Here is a 17469-nt window from a genome sequence, read left to right on the forward strand (position 1 = left end):
TGTCCTGTCTTTGCGGTGGAGATTGTATTTTCTGAAAGGATTATTGTGCACAGGAGATAAATGAGTTTCCTGAAGACAGACAATAGATGGTTGGGACTTCTCGAACAATTCGTGAATGTCATCTATGTTACACAATAGCCCACGACAGTTCCACTGTATTATCCGCACCATACCAGTCTTTTCGGGTTTGCTCTTTTGTATTCAAGGAGGTATGGGTGAGGTCACGTCCATCTCCTCCTCTCCCTCTTTCCTACTGTCGCCTGCAGGACGCCCAGGCTTCCCGCGGCCCTTCGGTACCCTTCGAGGGTCGGGGGGTTCCCCAGGCCGTTGCCGTGCAGGAGCCGCACCTGCAGCAGTGCCACTTCCCGGCGGCGCCTTCTTCTGGGGCGTGTCGACCGTCCCCCGAGAAGGGGGAGCCGACCGTGCAGCCGGGGCAGAACCCGCTGAGCTGCGTGTTAGCCCCGAAGCCTCCTTCACCCCATCAGTAGCCGGTACAACGGCATCTGGCCCGACTTGTGTAGAGGGCTGCGGGAGTGAGCAGTCCGCCGAGCGGTCCACTCGGTCCACCTGCGTGGACTGAATCAGTGCCGGGCGTTGGGGCAGCCCAGCCTCTGGGACAGGAGGGGGCCGTACCGCTGACACCAGGTCCCTCAGCTCGACCTGTGTGCCTACAGACACCAGCGATGGCGCCGGCCCCCGCCGCACCACCTCCGCAAAAGTTCCTTTTTGTTGGAAACTTAGCCTTCTCTGAGCCTCAGGGTAAGATAGATTCTGTGTCGTCTTGATGGTCATTACTTCTTTCTCATTCTTCCAGACCGGACAGGATCTGGAGTACGCACCATGGTTGCCAGAACAGTTAACGCAGTGGGGTTCTTTTTCACATCTTTCGTTCTCATGCGCTTTTCCTCCACACCTAGCGCATGTGGGTTTGCCGCGACAAGATCCAGACCCGTGACCAAACCGTTGGCACTGAAAGCAGCGCCTCGGGTTTGGAATGTAGGGCCGCACCCTGCAGCGCAGATACGCTGCATTTACTGAGTCCGGTGGCGTAGTAGAGCTGAATGTTAAGACAACATGTTTGGTTTTAATTTCCTCTCCATTTTTCCTTATCAATATTCTACGTGCTGCGACCACTCCTTGTTCCGCCAGTTCGGTCTCAATCTCCGCGTCGGAGCAGTGGAAAAGCTCGGACTCGGAGATCACGCCTTTAGATAAGTTTAGTGATCGGTGCAATGTCACTGTCACGTTCGTGTTGTCGATTTTTGCGAGTTGCACGATTTTTGCACTCTGCTCTCTGGTGTGTACTTCTACCAGTACATCTCCATTCTGGAGTTTCCTGGCGTTGTAGTTTGTCCCGACTAGCTGATTGAGGGCCTTGGCAATTGCAAAGGGAGACTTTGTCTGCATGGGCTCCTCTACTCCTTGAACCACAAAAATTCGTGAGAAGTTGTCACCGTTTTTTTGCAGCAGGTGCTGGGAGATGACTTCGGTCCGGGCCCTTTTCAGGGACCGATCAAGAGGTGTCTTATTTTTAGCCATGTGGATAGCTGGTGTTTTTCGGTGGCCACGCTGGCCGCCCACCACGGAGCCCAACCAGGGGAGCGTGCAGGTAGTCACGCTAGCCATACGTGGCCACTATAACTTTATGAAAAGTGGTCTAGGTAGGCCATTTACACAAAGTTAACCCTTGCCGCCTGAGGGTAAAAGGGAAAAAACAGGAAAAGAGTAGGTGACAGGACAGGCATGGAAAGATGACAGGACAGAAAAAGAGAGAGAGTGAGGGAGATAGGAAAAGGCGACTGGCTGCTTTCCCCAGGGCGGGTCAATCCTGGGGTACCGTCTGCAGGAAGCGGGGGCCAAAGTGGCGTGTTGCCGCCACCAGGGGGCCGTAAAGGTCCAAAACAACCCTGGCTTTGGCTCAGCCACCAGGATGCCCTTTTCCCTGGACACGGCTAAGCCACGCACAGCCGGGGCGTGGGTGGGTCCAACCCACATGGGCTCGGGGTCCGCGGTGTCGCCACTACCGTCACCTTAAATAGACAAGGTGCCCCTGCGGGCAAACTTTTAGTTTAAACTACTTCTACTCTAGGTGACAAGGACTTTTCAACAACAGCCGATCAGATTTGATTGAGGGGAATGAGGGTGTATTAAGATGGGAAAAGGGGGATTAGGATGGAATAACGTGGATTAAAGTAGATTAAAGAGGGTAAAATACCGTTGGTGTAGTGTCGACGGTAGACTTGTATATAAAAGGCACCAGTAAAAATAGTGCTCCAGAATTTTGCCTCTAAGCACGTGTGCAGACTCAGTGCTCGGTCCATTTTGTTTCGTAGTACCGCTAGTTTTTGGGAAGCTCTATTTTCTCAGTAATATGAGGACTGTGTATAAAACAGATTTTTTATTTCGGTAGTTGAATTTATTGTGGTTTTGGTTTTTTCATATTTTGATTTTTTAAGGAGTGTGAGGAATCGAGCGTATCGTTCTTGCTTTGCTGACAGAACTTGCTGCAGTAGTGGACTAGCAAGCATGGTTCAGTTTGGCGCATCGAATGCAAAGCGTTTTTTACTTTGCGTCAGTGCGAACCTTAACTACTGCTTGCCTAAAGTGCCTCGATGCATTATGTAGTTAGGCGTTTCAAACTACGAAAATTCGAAGCACAAGGAACAGAGTTAGTCTTCAGGCGAATATTTATCCCATATAACTGCACATTACCACCACTCTTGTCCTGTTTATCGTTCGTTTACTTCGTTGCCAGTGCCGACCAGTGTGCACGGCTACCTTATCCTGTACTCAGACTGCAGCTTCCTCGTAAATTAGCTGGCATTAGACCGAGCTCTTCCTATTGTTTCATAGGGAAAGAACGTTACGCAGTTCTCAGTCACCCACGTGATTGGGTTGGATCGTTGTGTTGGGAATGTTTTTTGAAAAGAGAAACCTTGTGTCATTCCTGACTGCGTGGCTATATTGAGCTGAAGCGCTGTCCTTTCATGCCAGGACCCCCAATCTTCAAGACGTTCTACTGCTCCTGCCAAACAGGAGAACATCACGCGCCTTGAAGGTCCCCCTGGCAGACATAACGCACATGGTGCTCCGCACAACTGGCGACTCGGCGACTCTGAAGATTGCACGCAGGGAGGAGCACGTCCAGCCTTCGGACGAGGCAATGGTGCCAGGAACTTTTGGACCTTTGCACCGCCGCCACCCGGCGGCCCCCGTTGCTGGATGCCGCCGTTCCCAGGAGGACGGCGGGGAACGCGAATACCAACGCGCTCTGAAGGTGGACCGCGGTTCCGGTGTCGGTACGGCCACCGTTAATGGGCCCACCACCGTGGCATGGTCGTCGAGGTGGCCCACCGCCGCTTCCACCCTGGAACGAACGTCGCCCGTGGCCCGCCATTCGGTTGCCTCATTAACAGGGCAATTAGTGTTGCACGGAATGCCGTTCCAAGGAACGGCGTTCCTGGAACTAGTTCCTTTTTGGAGGAACGGAGGGACGCCACCGTTCCATTAAGGGTCGGTGGAACGTAACGGTAACTCGTTAGGTTTATGAAGGAATGGCAGGAACGGCGTTCCTTCTGCAATCGTTACATCGCTAGAAGTTGGCTGTTTTCGATGCCAAGGCTCGAGTACAAAAGTCCACAAGTCGCTCCTTTGTTTCTCTTTCTATAACCTGGTCAAGTTGCCCGCCCTTCAGCGGAACGTGCTTCCCCGAAGGTCAAAGTCAGAAGAGTAATCCCACAGCGGCCCTCAGCTTGTGCTTGCTTTCATGCCGGTTGATCTTACTCGGCGTTCGAAAGGGGGAATAGCGCAGCCGCGAGGATGCTTTTTCCCCTTTAATCGTTTGTCTGGGGAGGCCGGAATGCGCGTTTATCCGATAGAATTGTTCCCTGCCGCGGAAAGGTTCTCGAAGTCCGAGAGGCGCTACGGGGTCTATTGTGAAACTAACGTATCTATACATTGTCAGGGGGTAATTACCGCATTAGTGCGCGCGAGGCGCGGGTGCGTTGTTGTCGGGGGGGTTGCGCTCGCTGTAAGGTCATTCGAAGGGTCACCGGCTGTGAGCTGGCCGGGCGCACCGCAGTGCCTCGGGATGTTGTCCTGCTCGCAGTTCGTCACGGCGCGGTCTGTCGCCGATCTGGCGGGAGGGGGTCGACGGGAGTGCCAGGTCCTTTTGTATTTCACGCGTCGTGTTTACAAAGGACAGGGATGTCGTCATTTTTGGGCATAATTTCATCGCGCGCCGTATGGACGATACGTGCGCACCGCCCGAAAGTCGACGGCCAGCATTCAGAGTTGATTTAGTTGGTTGCTTTCAACCTGTATTATAATTTTACTTTGAAGAGTACCTGTGAGTTTGATTGAGTGATAAGGTAGATCACGTGATTGTTTGTGTACAAATCTTCGGGTTTCGTAATGTAGTGTAACGTTAACGTAACGAAACGCTCCAATGTTGGAGCTGGAACTGGAACGCATTCCTTTCGCAATAAAGGAACTTGTAACGGCAACTCGTTTCAAAATTTGGGAGGAACAAAGAACGAGCTTTCGTTCCTGTTTTAGAGGAACGTGTACAACACTGAGGGCAACCGAGGCGTTTTTCGCCGCTGTCCACGCTCAAAAAAACGCCTTGCTATTATTCGATTCGTTTCTCTTTTCTGTTAAATCAGTTGAGCGTTTCTGATTATGTTATATTCGCATATTATATTCGATATTGTCTATTATTAGGTATTGTCGTATACAAGTACGTACGTGTTCATTATCACTGGCAGTTCCAGTTCAGACATATTGTGTATAATTAGGGCTCCGTGTAAGGAAGTGATACGAATGGTTGAGTTTGCTTATTTGTTTTATAACTTTTGTAGCATTTTAGCTTCCCCTTGTCGTCTTCAAAGACACTATGGGGTGTTCCGCAATGAAGTATCAACAGCTCTGTGATGAGGTATCTAGCACAAATGAAATTCATATTTGAGGAGAACGTACTTTATACGTGAAACGATCAACAGCTCTGTGATGAGGTATCTAGCACAAATGAAATTCATATTTGAGGAGAACGTACTTCATACGTGAAACGGGTTATGTTGCAACCTCAAGCTTATAGCGCAACATGAAAGGGTACATGTCGTTTCGCATTGGAATGTGTACCTGCGCACACTTTATGTAAAGACAAGTCTTTCTTGGGCTGCCCAAACGCAAAGTTGTTGCCTGTCTGTCATTTAATTCAATCAACTGGCTAAAAGTGCAAACAAGACGACAAGAGCACCATTCGAAATTGCTAAATCCTCTGGCATGGCTCATAGATTTATGCGGCACCAAAGACCACTCGGGCGTGTTTGCGGCAAGATGTACATAATCGAAAAAGTCAACGTTCTTTTAGTTAAAATTAAGCCCAAAGGTTGCAAAAAAGCAGGTAGGCGAAGGCGCAGAGGGAAATTTCAGAACAGGTAGTCGAGATAGACGACGTAATGGGCTTTTTGGGGTTTTCCGAGACTAATATAGCCTGATGACTGCAGTCTACTTCAAATGAACGAACAGTATATGAACATTTTCAATTCGAGGTGGTGGAACTTAAATCAATTCTACTCCCTCATAGGTGCCCAGTTAATTAATTGCGCATTATGTTAAAGTGCTAGGCAGGAATAAGTTGTTTGTGTCCTGCAACAGGCACCTGAATAAGTTCTCCGGTCGTGCTGCGGAAACCATGATCAAGCGAGGCGGATGTTAGTGAGTGAATAAACTTTAATTAGAGGAGCTTCAGACGCTGATCGTTGGGCGCCCGGTCGTAAAGGAGCCTCCCCTAGTCCGGGAAGCCCTGGTCCGCAGTGGTTGCCCTGGCCCTCTCCACCAGGCTACGCTGGGCTTAGAGGTTGGAGCTGGCCAGCTGGACAGCCCACTGCTCGTACGCTGGGTGAGGATTGGGGGCAAAGGATGGAGTTTTCTGACACTTCCGTACGATGTTCTTTAGGGTGCGGGGCTTTGGACAGAAATTACAGCTAGCGTAGTAGAGGGGGGGAGGGTATATTCTTGAATTTTGAGTGCCGCAGGTGTTACGCACCTAGCAGGAAGATGCGGCAGGTGGCTTGGGAGTCGTCCATTACCGTGAGGCAGTAGTATCCAGTGGAGGCGGCCAGTGCGATGGCAAGTTCTTCTGCTGCCTGAATAGATGTGGGAACTGTAGCGGACGTCAGTTCTGCACCGTTGACGTCGGTGACGCTTACAGCATGGGCAGCTTGTTTTGTCGTACGGAGGGGAATCCCTGTAACGAGTAAAGTGGGAGTTTGGGAAGCATTTTTTTTAAGGGCTCGTGTCCGGGATTCTAGGCCTGCATTGTTATTGATGGGGTGGATATTTCTGTGGCTATTTCTAGGAATGGGGGTGACTTTGATAGATTGTCGGATGGCTAGAGAGATGCGTTGCTTCTGTTCGCTTTTGGGGGGACGCCTGTTGTAGAACTGCCGCTTGGCGTGAGCTTGAGTCGCGTGAATCGGAGATGCCATGAGCTTCTTTCAGTTCCTTCCATGTATTATGGACACCGAGATGTAGAAGTTTTCTAATTGCTGTTTTTGGAGGTAGTCCAACGGCGGCCTTGTACGCTTGGCGTATGGCGATGTTTAGCTTTTTTTTTCTTTGTCGGTTTCAGGTCCAAATACGGCGTACCCTACGTAACCCGGCCAATGAGGAGGGCGTGAATGAAGCGCAGGGTGTCAGTTTCTCGTAGCCCAAATCGCTGAATGGGGACCTTGCGGGTGAGGTGCATGAGTTGGTTGAGACTCCGTTTGAAGGGAAGGATAGTCTGGGCGCCTGAGCCACCTTTTGGTATGGTGAGGCCTAGTATGCGTAGGTGTGGGACTTTGGGGACGGGTTACTCATTAAAGGAACCTTGCAAGAGGCTTTGCCGATACATGGGTGTTCACATTTTCTGATAAATCAATGTCCTAGTAATCACCTCCTTCAAGAATTTTGTTTAAGCGATGAGTATTATTTTCGTTATTGCAAATCAAAACAATGCATTTTCTCCCGCGCAACGATTCTCCCTCGTTTTGTCCACATCCTCGCACCGCGTGAGCATAACCGCCCAGGATGCCTCGCTTCTCAGAGACATCTGCAAGAATATCGGGTTTGCAGGTGTCATCTGCCACTGCGATATTCTGCGGCGCAGCATCGCTCTGGGATGGGGCCGTCTGACTTTCTGCGTTGCGTTTGGGCCGTTCTTTTTACCATTTTGCTTACGAATCCGCGCTCTACTCACGGTTGGAAAAGCTGATGGAAGGAATGGGGTGGGACATTTACGCTTCTACACCACGCCGAAATATCACGCGCAAAGAGGACGATCTTGTCACCACGCGTTCGCGGCGACGACATCTACACGTGAGCTTCTTTCAAAATGGGTCAAACCCACCTGAACAAAATTTCAAGAAGTAGAATTGGGGTTAAAGAGCCTAAATGCAACGCTGTTACAGGTAAATTCTCCTAGCTGACGTATAGAACATGCCATATAATAGCTTTCACCGTATTGCATTAAAGCCCGGTCACAAATTTTGCTTGTTTCTGAAATTCTGTTCAGGTGAATTTGACTCATTTAGAAAAAAAAAAGCTTCTCATATGGGAGTCTGAAATATGTGAGCGGATGACTAAAAAATCACATCAAAATTTGTTAGAGTGAGCACGTACATGCCTCCTGGGCCGACGTCAGTTTATATATTGCTTAATTGGCCGCTCGTTCGCGGCAATGCCGAGCTTGGTCGTGCTGTGGTGACGACATCTACGCGTGTACACAGTGTATAGTATTCCATTCCGTTATCCCGATAAATTCTGAACATTTATAACTGTACCAAAAAGCAGTCGAAGGGTTGCACGGTACCATGTCGCCGCGGCTGGCAGAAGCCGCGAAGAGCTACGGCCGCGAACATCAACTCTGGGCCGTCCAGCAGGTCCTGAGGGCGCTCGAAAGACACGAGACTCGCGAGCAGGCAACTGCGAGCAGATGGCTCGGACCGAGTCACGGCTAACCCTATAGGACGACGCCGGGACCGCGTCTAGGCGCGCAAAAACGTCGATCTGCAGGCGCAAATAAACTTTACTCCAATCCAATCCAATTAGAGTGCGTCGTGTATTCCATTTCCCCCTACCGAACACCCTTTCTTTCCGGGGAACCCTTACGCGACCCTGCGTTTATCAACTACCAGGCAAGTACACCGCAACAGATATTACGAGTGTCTCGGAAGAGTAGTGTGAGTTTTGGGGCCGTGCGCGCCTCCATCGGTCTCGGAAGAGTAGTGTGTGTTTGCGGCTGTGCGCCCCTGCCTCTTTGTTCGATTCTGCATATGACTGCACGAAACAGTTATTCCACCCTCGATTTTTCTCCTGATGGCCTGGAGCCACTTTTAGCTCTATAAAGGTTGTGCGTTCCATTTTTACGTGCTCAGTGCTGCCAGTTGCGATATGTAGAGGGTTGGCTTGCCATCCGCGGCCCCATATTCCTTCCTACCCTCCCCTCCCAAGCTTACCTTGTTTCTTGTTTAACTCGATGGGAGGCAACTATGTTTACTCTATATAAAGACATTCCGATTTTTCAAAATACACAAATCGGTATTTCGTTCTCTGAAAGTTCAATTGCCTTTTTGTGTATAGAAGGCACGAGTTTAGAACTCAACAAATCGTGCGTAGACTGAAACGATGCATTGACGTTTGATATGGGAGTTCCACTGTTCAACCATAAAGAAAGCTTTGTTTGGGATACGCGAATACGATGCGCAAACCATGCCACTTAGAAGGCAGAAAAAAAAAAAGAAAAAGCAACACCCTGCCGGGAATTGCACCAGCGACTTCGATTAAACAAGCGCGAGGCGTCACTGCACTGCGCCGCAAAGTAGCTGGAGATTGCGCCGAAATAACCCGTATATAGCATTGAGACCCACCCTTCGTGTCACATCAATGTTTTCTGCTTGATTTAAAGGATTCTTGGCTGATTAACTGAACGTGTTTTGAATAAAAGTTACGTAGTAAGGTCCCATGAAGCCTCTACCATAGCTGTTCTCCCCAACAGCAGTGTTTCGGCTTGTACTGCGATTTTGCCCTGCGGGAATAGTGCTCGCGGTGCTTTTGTTTTACACTTTTTGCTGCAAACTTTGGTCGATATTGATTTCTTATTACCTAATAAACCTTCAGTAAGTCCTCTTCTGCCCTTGACTGAGCTTATATTTTCTACAAGCGTTGCTGGTCGCACATCAATACGCAGTTTGCAACTTAGGAAAACCAATTACGGCTAAAGCGAACGGCCGAAGCGTCGTAAGCCGAAATACGGATCGCATGTGTTGAGCTGTATGAACTTCATGCACCTTAGTATGTTTATTACACTCCACGAGCTAACAGAAGAGAGCCGCTGTCATTAGGGCACGAATTTTGTTCGAGCGCAGTTTTCGGTTCTCGATCGATTCCCGACGACCGTTCGGTCGATTGGCATTGTCGGCGTCTTTGGTCAGCGAGCCACTCACACCACGCGGGCTTTCGATCGGCCGACGTGTTCGTGTCGCTGTCGGCCTCGTGTGACCGGGCGGTCTGCCAACTCGGAAGTCGGCGTCGCCATCGGGTCATCGTCGTGTCGGCTTAGCCAACGCGCCTTAACGAGAAGCGTGGTAACACAGTAAAAAAGATAAAGCGTGCTTCAAGAAGCGCTAATTAACCAAAGGCGCCGCCGCGACCCGTCGACGCCGAGCAGACGACGCTTCTTTACCCTGGAAGTAAGAGAAAACGCCTTCCACTTGCAAGATTTTTGCTTCGTGGCGCAGATGGGAGAATGGATGACGTACATACGAGAGGCAGGCGGAGCCTAAAAACACCCAGGAAAGAGTGGAAACGCGGCAACAAACTTTGCAACGGAAGTGGGTCATTCCATGTCAAACGTCCTAGTCGTAAAGTCGACCATCACGGATTTCTTCAGCAAAAATTGTGGCTCCTCCTTGCATAGCCCACAATGTTCCCTCAAAGTATTTTTGTCCAAAAAATTTATTTCTTTTTGTAGCCGCTCTTTTGTCTTCAGCGTTTAAAGCTTTACAAACCTAGGTCTTTCAAAGAAATCGTAAAAACATCACTTCTTCTTCAATCGTCACCATTTTTTCTTGGACATCATGCTGAGGCCGTTGACTGCCCTAGGCCGCATTTTTGGGAGATTGTTGCTTTTTGTTGGTCTCGTTACGCCATTCAGAAAATGCACGATGTTGCGCATTTTCAAGCTAGTTTAACAAATACAAGCACACACTGTCCACCAATGAAGCATATTTTTCTGAATTTCACCATTGTGAACAATTCGTTAAAAAAATATCGACAATCAAAAAAGAAGAAATCTGCGAGAAAACATTTGGAAGTTTTGGAAAAATCTCCTATTCGGCCCATATTCGCCCTTGAATTGCGCATTGTTGGGTTTGTAGTAAAAATATCAAATGCAAGGCATTCATTAGTACAAATGATCGCAATTTATTTGAGAAAGTTTGATCGGAACAGATTTTGTTTTAGCAGAGAGAAAAATTTGAATTTCTACACCGACACATCTCAACTGTGTTCCACAGAGCGTCTTCTCTTCACGGCATGCGCCTGCCTTCATAAAAAAACGCGCGAGTCTGCGGCTTCGCGCTGCAAGATTACGTTGCCCTGCAATTGTATTTCGTAGCGTCAGTACGGATAAAAGAGGTATTTCTCGTGTTGGAGGGAAAAGAACAACGTGGCGCTAGTGGTGGTGCGCCCATTCTATGAGTACGCGTATACTCAACGGCTGGCTGGACATCAGACGTGCATGTAAAGCATCAGTGTATGTCATTCCCGCTAACGCATGCAAATAAGTCCGTTGAATGCAATGACCAGGACGCTGTCTGCTTCCTAATGTTCGACATACATTAGGGATACCACGCATAACATAAACTGATGCTTTAAATGTACATCTGATGTCCAGCCAGCCGTTGAGCCTACACGTACTCATAAAATGGGAGCACCACCACTAGCTCCACGTTGTACTTAGAAATACGGGATGGTTGACTTTACGATGGAATGACCCGAGTGTGAGCTTTCCGCTACACGTAAAAATATTATACTTGGCACAGATGACGTTGACCACCCAACCTAACGATTTGGGTAGTTCATTTAGTGTTCTGAAAAGGCCTTTCAGGACCCATTTAATGGTAAGCTCTGGATCTGGAATGGGATTTGGACGTTTTTTGTACTGTGTTCTTTTGCCCAGGGTTAAAAGGGCAGATTGTTCGGGGGCACACTCGAGTCCTCGGACTTGCAGGTATGTTTGGGTGACCTTAGTGGCTGCTTGGAGTGCATCTTGCTGGTCGCCCGGTGATCCAGTGGAGACCCAGAGCGTTAGGCCGTCCGCGTAAATAGCGTGGCGTAGGTTCGGGATGGCTTTTAGTAGGGGTGGTAAGTCTTTTATGACGACGTTGAAGAGTAGAGGGGATACTACCGACCCCTGCGGATTGCCCTTTGGTTTGGTTTGAGATGCGTCGTACCTGAGGTGTCCGATGCCCACTATTGGGCGCTTGTTGAGAAATGTGACGAAGTATTGGAACGGGCGCCCGCCACAGCTTGTAGATGGGAGGCCTTGAAAAATGGCTTGGTGCGAAACGTTTTCCAATGCCCCTTTATTGTTGAGGGCCAAGATGGACCACTTACTGACGTTATTAAGGTTGTGCAATAATTCCGCCTTAAGCTTCAGTAGTATTTTTTGGGTATCTGATAGATGTGGGCGAAAGCCGGGCATCTTCAAAGTGGGACGAGAGCCGGCTGTAAACCATGTGTCCAAACAGTTGGCCGACCCATAAAGTCAGAGAAGGGCTTTCCGGGTTCAAGTGTTTGTTGGGTTTGGGGGCCAAAGTGACATCTTCGTGTTTTAACTGCGGGGGGCAAGGAACCGCCAGCCAGCACTCATCGATGTAGTCAAGGATATATTTCAAGATATTTCAGGTTTGCCACAGCCGAACAATCTAATTTTTATTTGGTAGTGTCTATTATCACTGCTACCGTCAGAATTACCTTCAGAAATTTTTCACGGCAGTCGCCTATTATTGGCTAAGAACCCCTATTGGAGATTCTATGAGATAAATATTCCATAAAAAGCCGCGTTTGTAGCTGTTCCTGTAGCGCTGTGGTATAGAACTTCGTTTTAAACGAGATGGCTCAGGTTCCATTCTGACATTGCGATGTTCTTTTTTTAAGCTTTCGGAATTTTTCGGTCATTGTGATTTTCTTAGCTTTTTTTTACTTTGGTTTTTACTATATCAAGAGATCGACGCACAGGACTGCTGGAATGGGTTAAATTACGTTCAATATAGGTTGTGTTCTGTGTCGTTGAGCTGGGTTAGATTATGTTTGCTGCAGCTGGGCTGGATTTGGGTAGGTTATAACGCTTTGGGTTAGGTTACGTTAGGTTCGGGGGGGGGGGGGATATACGTTAAGTTACGTTGGGACGTAATATTATTCAGCAAATTTTAGGCCATCCAACATTTATGGAAACTGCCATGAGAATTTCCCAGAGGTAATTCTCGTGGCTGCCATGAGATTAGACGCAGCCTTTTTTATTTCAGGAGTACGAAGGAGAGGGGGGGGGGAGGAAGGAAGGCCAACCGGATAGTGGTTAAGAAAGACTAGAAGGCCAACGATGAAATACGGAAAGAACAGTGGAGAATCCAAAACAGCCAAGGTAACCAAAAAAGAGGCAAGGCAGATTGAAACGCATAAATGGAAGGAAAAAATGGAAGCTAAAACGTCGTTAGAGATGTACAGGGCTGAGAAATTGAACATCAGAAAGGAAAATTTCTACGATAATTCCCAGGGCAGTGCTTTGCTTTTTGAGGCTAGAGCAGGTTGCCTGCGAACTAAGAGTTTAGTGGGGAAGTATTCATAAAATGATGGGGTATGCGTGGTCTGTGGAAAAGAAACAGAAACTATGCAGCACATAGTGTTAGATTGTGAGGGTATCCATCCAAATCTACATGAAGGGAATAATGGGCTTCCAGAAGCCCTAGGATTTAAGGGTATCACAGAGGAAGTTAACTTCAAGGCTGTCGAGGGGACGAAAAGAATATTAGAATGCTGGTGGACGAAAAGCAGAGAGGGGAATATTGCCTAGGACAGTCACCACCTGTAAGAGGAAAAAAAAGTATTTTGTGCCTAATAAGCTTTTTGTGCCTGCCCTAAGCAGCGCTAGTATTACACCAAGAGTGGAAAACATGGGTATATTAGTCCTTTTTGGTAAGATGACATGTCATCACCCCGCTTCAAAGGGAAACCAATAGCAATCATCATCATCATCAGTGGTTAAAACAGGAAAAAAGTCAGGGTCCAACCCTAATCAGGAGAAATCCGTGTCAAAGCCCAGGGGCGATTGCGATTGTTAAAATAACATCAACACCCTAACGTATATTTACTGGTCGCACAAGTGGTATTCAACGAAAAATCCTGTTATATTTGCGCATGCCTGGTTGAAACGATTCTGAAACAGATGCTTTGGGTAACTTCAAGTACCTTCAATCTCTTCCTTTTATTTTCTATTAGGGTCAGTTCCGCCGGGATCTTTCGTTCGTTACACCGTCGCTGTCCGTGAGCAAAAATGTCACAAAAATTCAGAGAATTATCTACTAAAGCTTACGAATTCCCACGCTTGCGCGTTTTGAGTTTTTAACCCTTACAGGGTTACCAGTTGCCGAATGGAGATACTTTTCGTCATTTTATTTCTTGCATCGCTATATTTGGTGACTTAACAGTTCGTTTAGTTATATTTTGCGCTTGCGTCTTTGATTTACAGTGATCCATGGTATTCAGGCTATTAAGCGAATAAATCGGTTATCTTTGCTCATTATGCATTTTTGTGCAGATTCGGGATTTTACACAGTGCTTTTTCGCATTTTTTACGATTTGTCCTGGTTTATTTTGTTGGGATTTTTTGTTCGTCTTAAAAGGACCGTGAAGTGCTTTGCAAACATAATGGGATTACTTGTTCAAATTGCAATCTGGAGTCCCTAGGCCATGTTTCGACCAACCTCGGTGCGTTTACACCGTGTTATTTAGTAAAAAAATCACTTCGAAAGTGCTGTCCTCTCTGCGTCCTCGTTGCCTATTTCCTATGACGTTTCGTATGACGCTCACTCAAGGCAGGCTTCGCTTGACTGCGCTACTGCGCGGATCGCCGACCCTCGCCCGACAGAGTCAGTCGGCCGGCCGCCGGCGGGTCGTCGTAATTTGTTCGCTGAGTGAGTTGAAACTACGCCACGACAAGGTTTGTGCCCGGAAGAATGTGCCTTCTGTTTGATAGTTTGAAGACTTTATCAAACTTAATAAAGTATGAAGTCAAAGTAGCTCCACACAAGCGCACATGCGACGCTTCGCTGACTGGTACGCAAGTAGAAAATCCAAGGCGAATTAGAGGCTGGAGTAGAGTCAGCGAAGTTAATATAGGGAATGAAAAATTAAAATCAACCTAAATGTTCATTGTAAAGCTTAAAACCAAGGTAAGTGAAACAGTTTTTTGCGCTGGGGGAACTAGCACTGCGGTCAGCGGCATGACCCCACATTTGCAATCGCTTTTCCTGCCAAAGAAATGCAGTCGCTAGAGATGAGATATTTGTGGGGATTTGGAGATCGCTTAATGCGCAAGCGTCATTCGAGAAATAGCCATCCAAGCTCCTGGGAATTCTGAAACTAAAAAAAATAAATAAACAGGCTATTCGCCGCCAGATCAGCCTATAGGTGGCAACAGCGTCGCGCTGCTAGGGTGGATGCTCCGCTGAGGGCTAGCGGGCGAATACATGCTATGGGTGCGCTTCGTGCCCATTTCGTACCGTATGTGCGCATGAAACGCGTAGTTAAGAGTGGTACGCTGTAGTTCAGTTCCTAATTGTTTGATGTATTGCATGAAAGCGGCAATAAGCCTGCAGTTCTATGCTGAAAAAGCGGCGACTTGCCGAGGAGTAACTGGTCAGCCTAGATGGCCACACGGAACCTGTATGCTGCGGTTCATATCAAGCCCTTTCCCCCGCATGGCTTCGAGCAAACGAAGAAAAAGATAAATAGAGACAAAGCAGGGAGCACCGATCGTGGTTAATGCAGTTTCTGAAAGCAGTTTCCGTCGCCTTCTTTGTTAATATGACGCATAACTGCATTTGTGGGATGCCTACAAGCTATTCGCCCTTCAGTGCTGCCACATTTATTCCAGGAGCTTGCGATATTTTGTTGCATTCGGAAGCCAACACAAATTTCGCAATTTTTGTGAGCGTACAAATGTAAATTTTAAAGCGACGTATCTTATGTGTGGCCATAGTTAAGTCAAATTTTAGTGACAATGAGGGCAAATTTAATAGTATCGGTTATTTATAGGTCTTTTACCACAATTGAAGTTCGAAATGAAAGCATTAACGCGCCCCTCTTAGTCAACACCTCACGTCCAATTAGATTATTGCAACGTGGCTTGTGGGGTTACAATGTTGTAAAGCAATCTTCTTGGACGCTTACCTTGTAGCCAGCAGAAATTGTGTTTATGGCGACGCTGTTGATTATTTCAGTTGCTTTTCAAATCTTTTAATTGCCTAGAATCGCAAAATCTCTTAGAAACTACGCAAAAAGTCACCTCTAAAGCCTATTTTTGTTTTACAGATAACGTAGAGAGTTCCCGAAAAACCGCGCTATATTGTCGTCTGAACCTCGTGTTCGTATTGACATTCGATCTTCGAGGTTCGCTGGAAAAGGTGTAGATAAGTGTTTTTCTTCTTTTCTTTAATTTCCGGCCGACCTTCCAGTACCAGCGCGAAGAGAGCGCATGTCACAATGAGAAGCAACCAAGCGTTGGCGACCAGCACTACGTGGCATGTGGAAGAACCCCAGGCATCGTGTTGCGTGACGAGCAGTCCGAAAGAGGTGGGCCGAAAAGTAAGGCAGATATAATAAACATCGGCACACCGAAAACCACTGAGCCCCCTCCACGAATTATGGCCCGCATTTCTCAAAATACTATTCAAAGCCGTCGGTGTGGTAGTGGAGTAGCGTGGATAAACTATATAAAAGCAAGCGTTCTCTTCGGGTGCTCTCCGGGTGGGAGGTTCCCCTCAGTCCATGGATACCTTGGTGCTTGCTGGCGTGGAGCAATAAAAAGAATCCAGCGAGCCGTGAGGCGACGTGCATGTTGTAGAAAATATCCGTGTTTTGTCCGGCTAGAAGGGTAAGGTTCCGTTACGCAATCTTTAATTCTTTTTGAATTTTTCGATCCACTTTATGGGGTTGAGACCTGGCTAATGGTAAGCATACGGTCATACGGAGCGAAACGCGTTCTTGGGTGAGCCGATTCATATCCGAATTTTAAAACGGCCTACATCAAAGCGAGACAAGAGAGGAAACAGGATAGGCGCATTTTCACAACTGCGTAATTCCACCAAAATATCCGGCTGAAGTATTTTCACGCATCCCCAAAAATGTAAATAAACATATACTTACAAATAGGCATAAATGTCACGCAGTATCGTGGACGACAGCGCAAATCCGTATTTATAAAAAAAAAAAAAAACAGAATATGAAGACTTCACTGAACATATGCTTCCTGGAATGTGTAAAGTACGCTTCGGTAAATTGATCGGCGGTGCACGGCCCTAGTACTTAGCCTTTGGTTTCGTCAGTTTCGTATTAGCAAAAGGACACACGCTAACGTTTTACAATGTTATTGTTGCAAATGCAGCCCCTAGTGCGCTCGTTCCGCCGTGTCTCTTGACCGTTTTCATGCAGTTGCTATTCTCATTAACCCCGCCACCTTCAACAAAACACACTGGGCCGTTCCGAAGAGTGCAGACGACTGCCCTCATCGATAACGAAACTGCAAAGGGCAGAAACAAAGTTATTAACACGTACGTTTTACGCGCCAAACCATGACCACGGCGATGTTCCACGGAACTAAAGGACCATGCTATCCCTCGACGGAAGCCGATTAATACATTCTTCGATAAAATCCGCAAATAGAGGTAACCAGTCCATTCTTTATTGCCAAACATTCACACTCGTTAGATTTTTCTTTTTCTTTTTTTTTCTTTTTTTTAATAGCGTGTCTTGCGTCGTGAACAACTTCGACGAGCCGCCGACGTGAAACCTACGTCTGCAGTAGGAGCGGTTCCTCACTCCGCCTCCAGGAGCCGACTGTGTTCGATCTTGGGGCGAATAGGATATATATATATATATATATATTTCCATCCCCTACGGCGCTGGGGCTATGACCGAGCGGTCTGAAGCACTGGGTGCAGTGTGATGCAGTTCCGACGGGACTTTTTTAGTCTATTGTTTTTGTACTGAATGTAACGTTTTCTGTACTGAATTCCCCAGTTTGCGCTGCAACCTTCACTGCTTCACGAGCGAGTAGGCAGACTGCGTGCAGACTGAGACTGACGCGCTTACGAGTTCTCGTCGGCGTGAGGTTTATATAAGCACGGACTGCTTGCGGGCACAGTG

This window comes from Haemaphysalis longicornis, unplaced genomic scaffold (assembly GCF_048455015.1).
Source record: "Haemaphysalis longicornis isolate Haplotype H1 unplaced genomic scaffold, Haemaphysalis longicornis Haplotype H1 scaffold_1, whole genome shotgun sequence".
Lineage (NCBI taxonomy): Eukaryota > Metazoa > Arthropoda > Arachnida > Ixodida > Ixodidae > Haemaphysalis > Haemaphysalis longicornis.